Below are 8,197 nucleotides of genomic sequence, written 5' to 3'. Positions count from 1 at the left end.
ACCTTCCAAGATAAAAAAAAGAAAAGAAAAAACTTTAGACTAATCAAGATCTTGCTGGCTAGGACGTCATGTTATGATTCAACTCCTTGACATTGATTTCCCACCTAAAGACAACAACAGCAACCAGATCTTACCTGTACTGTATAGTGTATACACTCGGTTACAGTTTCATGAAATCGTTTTTTACCCTTCCATATTGCACTGCCACTCTGTCAGCAATCTTGTTGATACAAATAGCAACCTTCGAACCCGTACGTAGTGTTTCTGCCAGAGAAACCTGAACGATTCTGTGTCTACTTGGTAAATAACGAGTGGTAAATGGTAAGTAGGAAAAAGAAAATCCTGGGTAACTGTCTGAGTACAAATTTGGTGAGTAGTTTAAGGCATTTCTAGTCAAAGACTGTCTTACATGGAACAGGCTTGGTAATTTATTATTTTTTCTTGCACCTGCATTGTAATCATTACATGAATTGTTAGATCCACCGTGATTTTCTCACGGTGGAATCACCCCAAGCCACAAAGAAAAAAGAAAAGGGACCCATAAAAATAAAAAACTAAAAACCAACTCCCTTTTCTCCCATGGGTCTCAATGGCTTCTCTCTGTCAGTGATATTACCGAAATTTTTTCACGGTGTGTCTAGCACGGCCGATATATACATACCGGTGTACCAATTTGAGAGGTAAGCTTATTTTGTCCAATAATGCTTGATCCACCGGGAATCTCATGGAATCAACCGAATGAAACAAAACTTGTGGGTCCCATAATAGAAAAAAGCTGGCCCCTGATGGATCCCCGGGGCTGTGAGACACGGTATTTCTCATGGTGCCCAGCCCCTGGCTGTGTAGCATCACTCTAGTTTGTCTGCATTCATTACATTGCCGAGAGTCCAAGATAAAAGACAATGAAATGTGCGAGTTATTGTTGTTCTTGTATCTTTGAGACAGTTAAGATAGGAGAATACTGAACCCTACTACTGTGTTACAACCATTTTGTTTTGCTCTAAACAATTTCTCTCGTTTCACATTTTTTTTTTGCATTGAACACCGTACACATTGAACTATTGAAATTGTTGCACTATTTATTTGAAAAGCGAAGGAAGGAATAAATTGAAGAGGAAGAAGAATGGCCCCATGGATGAGGTAGAGTGGTGGTAGACCCTTTTTGAGTTCATCAATTATGGGGTTCTGTGGTTTTAATTTGTCCCTATCAAGACCTATAATTTTTATATATTCTCCTCTAAAACTTAATCGTAAGATAATGACGGTTCTTGGCTTCATTTTCTTTTGATTCTCCATGGAATCATGATCCTAAGTAATGAATAAACAACTGCTCTGATACCGGTGTCAAAGGCTATGCTAATGGCCGTACTAGCTAGTGGCAATGTGACTAGAAATTGGACTAAAGTTTGTCTTGAAACTAACCCTCCACCACCAGTAACCTATGATTTCCCTAATCTTGAAAAACAACTTTAATTTATCACCGTCAAACTTGATGATGACAACTTCCTTGTTTGGAAGAAGCAAATCGATTATCTCCTTCTGTCTAACAGCTCCTGTAGAATAATAGGGCTGAAGAATAAGGCCGAGTAGTTACATTCAGTCATATGTAGTCCAACAATTTGTCATTTATCACACACTCCACCATAATTACATGAAATGAAAGACAATCAAACGGTGGTGGATGGACTGACCAATTAAGCCAATTAGTAAATTCCTGTACTCAAAGCTGTTGGGATATATGTTTTAAAACAATTCTTTGTATATTTTATCAACAATTCGACTTGGCCTAGTGATTAAGTATTTTGGGCCTTGAGGGTGAGGTCTCACGATCAAATCCCTCCCCCTACTGATTGTGGTTGATTCTGGCCCCACCAATAGAATTTCAAGATAATCTTTTAGACCCACGAAATATCATTTGGCCAATCACATTCTAAAAAATAATTATCTAAAATTACTAAATCTTATATAATCTTATAAAATTATGAAACAAAAAAATATAACTTTATGTAATTATTTTAATCATAAAATTAATTTTAGAATTAAAAAATATATATATTTGGAAAAGATCACATCAAGATATGAAGTATCCATCATGATTTCATCATAAAATTAAATCGATCATAAAATTAAAAAATATAAAATAATATTGTCCAATGTTCAATTACACTTCTTATAAAAAAAACTCATCTAATTACAACTCCAAACTATCGATAATTAAAACCCTTAATTTCAAATTACAATTAAACTTCCAAATGAGATTAAATTATCGAATTATTGGTCAAAATTTAAAAGCAAATCTGTGGATGGGCACAAATCAAACTTCTACTAATTAAATTACTTCGGATCAAATTTGAATCAATGATAAAAATTGAAAATCAAAATTATAGTTATGGATACTTACTTGTAGATCAGTATGCTTCTTCTTCCCCAACAATAAATAACTAATCTTGTCAAATAGTCGAAACAAAATTATCGATTAAAATTTTGATGAAAAATATATGATGCTAAGCATAATTTTGAATAAAAATATATGATACTAAACAAAATTACCTGTAGAAAAGTGCGGTAGACAATCATCATAACGAATTTCAATATTGTTTTTTTCGTTTTGTTAATATTGCTTACTTATTTCACAAAAAGTAAAAAATCTTAGACATTTTCCGGATATGCACAATATTTTTTATATACCAAAAGTGAGGCTTTGGAAACTCTAAAATTGGAGAGTTTTTCATATATTTTTAGTAAAAAAAATCTCACTTTTATAATTCTATTCTAAGACATTTCAGGATATGCACAATATTGGACAAAATAATGCAACAAATAAATGTTCGGCATTCTACATATAGAATGATTAAGCTAAATATACAAAAATACTGCAAGAAATATTGCAAAAAACAATCTATTTTCATTTTTATGGGAATTTCGGGTTTGGATGACTCTCTATATAAAGCCTTTGAGCAAGTGATTTTTTTTCTGTACGTTTTTTTTTTCTTTTTCTTTTCTTGGAATTTAATGTTTTTTGTCTGATCTATTTGGTGTTTTTTGTTATGCAGTACCGTGTAACCAATCGGCTCTAATGCGATCTTGAGCATTAACTTGAGGTGAAACGGGATAATATTAGTCCTTTTGAAGCTTGATGGTATCGATTTTGAACACACAAATACACTTCTTCTTTTTTTGTCTTAATTGTGATATGATATGATGCCCTATACAAGATGAGGTGAAAGAAATCATTTCGTTTTATTAGTGCATACCCCTCGCTTTCTCGGCACAAATTTTTCATAACGAGGTAGTATTTTATTTTTTTTCTTATTAATTTTTTTTATAATATGGGATTTGATTTGGTTATAACTTTGTGTAATACGCAGAAATTTGATATGAAAAATTGATACACAATGCAGACAAGACGGGTTTTGAGGAAAGAGATAGTATTTTAACTTCCGATTTTTTTCTTTCAATTCAATCTTGAGATTCAAGGGTAATTGATTTATAATGTAGGGTTTTACTTTTTGTTGATTTATGGTAGATTTATGATTTTTAAAAAATAAATTAAGATTATCGGTGTCTATTTTACTCTCTGTGGGTGTTGGATTCTTACTTATTTTTTATTTTCAGTAGAACCCTGTGTTTAAATATTGAGGTTTGAGCGGATTTACAACAGCTAAAGAGAAAACTTTAACCAAATTGAACATTTGTGTTAACATTATTTATTTATAAGACTCATAAGTTCAGATGGATTTTTCTTCTTTGTTAGATCATGATGAATGAATAATTTTCTCAATCAAGGTACCCTAAATTGTCCCTCTCTGAAGTCCGGTGTTACAAAATATATTGATCTCGCTGGAAACAAGAATCAACTCCCTTATCTACCAACAAGAATCCAGCTTTAAGCATTTCCCTGTGGATTAATAGTATTTATATTTTTCATTTTTCTTAGAGATTAAAATGCAGTTACATGATGTCTTTGTATTTAAATGATTTAACATTGACTGGTGCCAGCCCTCTTGAATGAATCGCTTATGTATTAAAGTTAGCAGAAGCTATATGTGGACAATTACAGGGCTGCATGTAATTCATTGTTAACAAAGTTTACCTAATTTGGTAATAAGTGTTACTTATTATAATTCATTTTAATCCAACTAGGAATCTTAGTTCGAACCGGATTACAACTTCTGCTTATAAGTGATGAATTATAATCCATTTTTTTACGTTTCCGATGAATTATAAACCATGATGCAATATGTGTATCCCGTTCAGAAAAACAAAACTCTTTCTAGAGCGAGACATCTTTCTGGTAGTAGATAATTTCATTGTTTGTATATACATATATGGCTAGAGAGAAATGCTATGACCAAATTTAAAAATATCTCTTACGTGGTATAAACTTAATTTATATGTTGCCTCTTAAACTCGATTTTAATCAACCCACTCCGGGTATTCGGATCATACTGTATCACTTCAAAGATCTTTTATGGGATCAAGATTTTATGTGACAAATGTTTCCAAGTGATCCATATAATCCATTTTTTGGGATTCCTAGGTTGCCAAGCTGGTACCCTTCGAAGAGTTGAGTGGTGATGTTTACAATAAAATCTGCGCTCTAGCGAAATGTTATTAGATGAGATCATAACATAACCTCCATGTGAACAAATGATTCAAGGTCTGTGATACGAGTATCCATCTAATCTACTGCTACCTACAAAAGCTACATATATAATGAGAAATTGGTAAACGAGAGATCGGGAAAAATTAAAGATTATGAGAAAATTGGTTTTATTGTTCGTTATGATGTTCCAAATGAAAATGCTGAAAAGTTTACAATCTCTTATTTCCGCACTGATAGGCGGATTATTTGGAACAAATCAGAAGCTTCTAATGCACTAATACTAAAAGCAACAAATTGATTCAGATAAAAATAAATATTAAAAAACTCTTCACTTACCGAGCCAAGAACAAAAAAAAAAAACATTCAGTTCAGAATCACACAACAGTGAGACTTACCATCTAATCTTGGGGGCTGAAGACGGGGGCCATGTCCCGAAACTGTGTCGACTTTTTTCCTTTGCATCTCCAAATAAAATTACTAATACATGCAATTTGGTATGTGGGCACTTGGAAACCAAAACTCAACTTCCACATTAATGCATCTTCAAGGATACTAAAAGACTAGAGCATCTCCAATGGTAATGTGGTGTAGATCCCTGTAACTCTTCTTTTAAAGATGTGAATCATAATTTCCTAAATTTAAGGAGGCGAGAAAAATTCTTCTTCAACCATAGAAATTCTCAGCTTATTTAGTTGTGCAGGTGTATAAAATTTATTTGTTGAGAATATTTGGGACCACTATGTGATCCTAACCTTAGATATTGATGACTACGATGTCTACACATTCTCTAATATGACCTTTAAAATTAGAAGATCACTTGGAGCATCTCCAACATCCGGTGTTAAAAATCCTACGTAGAATTTTATTAAGACCCTTACTTAGGAGGATTTACACATATAGTAAATATAGGACCCCACGACTAATAAATCATCTCCAATGGTGTAGAGGTTTGACCCTTAGGAACCCTTATGTGATGAGATCTTAACCATTCAATTGTATATTATTTAATTACTAAAACTAAAAAATATAACATGGAAGTCATTCCGGAGGTCAAGATAAGGCTTTCTTCAAAACCTTCAAAATTAGTATTTCATCCCTCCTGTTTTGTAGGACCTACTGTTAGAGATGGATTGAGTTAAAATGAAGGTCTAAAATCCTATATGTCACTAAAAATAAATCTTCCGCCTTCTACTAGAGATGCTCTTAAAGGTGGAGACTTTATCATCACATTCACTTGATTATTTGTCTGACACATCACAATGCACTCTCTAACACGGCACAACACATCACAATAAGCCTTGATTTCTGACATATCACAACACGGTAAACAACATTCTAAACAAATAATTTTTTGGTCCGAGATGGGCTGGACTGACACGTTTTACACCTTTATATTATGGATTGGTTGGTAAATGGCTCTTACGGATATTTCCATTGGCTTCATTATTTATATGTGCTCAAAGTGGTCTATAATAACAAGTAAAATATGAAAAATAAGGAATTTAACCAGTAAAATATATCTTACTAGATTTCCATTTACCTTAATAAAACACCAACAAAATAATCCTGCATAAACGAAATAGAGGAATTTATAAAAAGGTAAGCGGTCGGACGATATTTATTTAACGATATAATCTAATGCGATCTCGATGGCGTTTCCATAGACGGAGTGAACGAGCACGATATTTCGATGGACCAAAAGAGGCAAGAGTGTATAAGAAATAAAATCATGATGTTAAGAAGATCAGTTTTTCGAAAAAAATATCCGAAGAGATATAACTGTTAATCAATCTTTGACTTCTAAATAAGTATTGTTGAAGCTTGGAAGATGTCTTGTTGGTTTTTTATCAGTTTACTAAAAGAAATTGTCAGTTTCTAAGGCGTTGAACTTCTTGATTTTTCATTAGTTTAATTTATTTGTAATGAACTTAAATTTAAAACATGATCCAATATTTCTTTTACAAGAAACATACACGTGCATCGCACGGGTGAAAAACTAGTAAAAAGAAAGAAAAGAATTACTAAGTTAATATAACAATTTCTTAACAATTTAATAGCGATGAACTTATTTTAGATAATTTTATGTGTATTTATGTCTAACGAATAATCCTAATTTAAGTCATTTCAATCTAGAAAAATGTATTTGAGGTAATCTTTAAAAATTGTAAGAAATCTCAAAAGGGAAGAAAATTTTCCTTTTACCTCATATACGTATTGCCTAATATCACTAAATAAAGAAATATTATTTACCAATTAGTCAATAATTATAGAAAAAGTATATGACAGCCAAAAATAACACGATTCTGCATATTTTCAGTCTGTGTATATAAAGCGAGCAAAATCCAAACCTCATTCGCTTATTCTCGCATGATTTTTTTATTTTACCTTTCAATTCAGAGTTTCAGTCTCTGATATATGTTTGTCTACTGTTTGTTTTGCAGGTATCCTGAAAATGTTGTCGATCGGTCGATTTCTTCTTCTTATTTTCCTCTGATGGTGTTTCTTCTCCGGATGTATGTATGAATTCATCGAAGTAGATTGATTTATGTTGATTCTTTTAGCTTTTTGCATTTTATTATTTGCTGCACATAATATTATACGAAATATATGGTCGCAATTTATTACAAAATAATATGAGTGCAGTTTTGTGATTGATCCACAACGTCCTCCTTCATTTCTTGGTGTCTTATTCTTGATCGTTTTATATCTTTTATTATATGCAGAAGTTCTTGCATGGAATCACTTTGAGGTTACGAGCATGAAGTCATGATCATCGTCTTTGGGGAGGACTAGAAGGACTAAAAGGTTAAAAATAATAATTGAACACAACCCTTTTTTCATCATGGCCCTAATTAAATATCTCCTTCTTACGTCTCTTTGACTTTCTCACTACGAGTCTCTTTTTCGGTAACGATTCCTTTGGAGATCTCTTTTTAATTCGGTATCAAAAGCTTTGTTGTTTTATTTTGGTTCACCTGTTTTATCGATTATCAAATTGGTTGCAGGAGGTAATGTTAAAAAATAAGCAAAATGCTTGGGTTTTTTTCAGTGAAGAAGATCATTAGTATTTCTTTTTTCCCAAGAGTTCTTCTTTATTTTTCATTAGACATAAAAAATAATGTTTTGGGTTAATTACTCCTTTCATAGTGGGTGATGCTACATGGAGAGTATGTGCCTTTGTTTTTACGTATTCAAATTAAATCCATCTTAATTTTTTATTTTGTTTATAGACATATATATTTCATTTTTATATGAACTTCGCTTATATATCAGTCTGAATGCCTAACTTCTTGATGAAAATTTCCTCATTTTCTGGTCGATAAACTTTAGGTTATCAGCATTAAACCCAGCTAAGAGCCATGTAGGACTTTAGGGGGTTTAAACATAAACAAAGTGAGTTTTAGACAAAGTTGGCAAAGGTTGTGCACCAAAATTACGAAATTAAACTCAATAATGTCCAGTCTAGACTTGAATTAAAGTAGGGTCTGAAATAGTGGACATGTCAGTGGTAGAATGTTAACTTAAAAGTTTTACAATTTACAAGTTTGCATAATGTTAACTTCTCTTTGCTATTTATTTTCTTTGTGTTTG

The sequence above is a fragment of the Papaver somniferum genome, chromosome 7 (genome assembly GCF_003573695.1).
Source record: "Papaver somniferum cultivar HN1 chromosome 7, ASM357369v1, whole genome shotgun sequence".
NCBI classification, from domain to species: domain Eukaryota; kingdom Viridiplantae; phylum Streptophyta; class Magnoliopsida; order Ranunculales; family Papaveraceae; genus Papaver; species Papaver somniferum.
The sequence above is the reverse complement of the archived record's forward strand: the minus strand, read 5'-3'. Positions refer to the sequence as shown.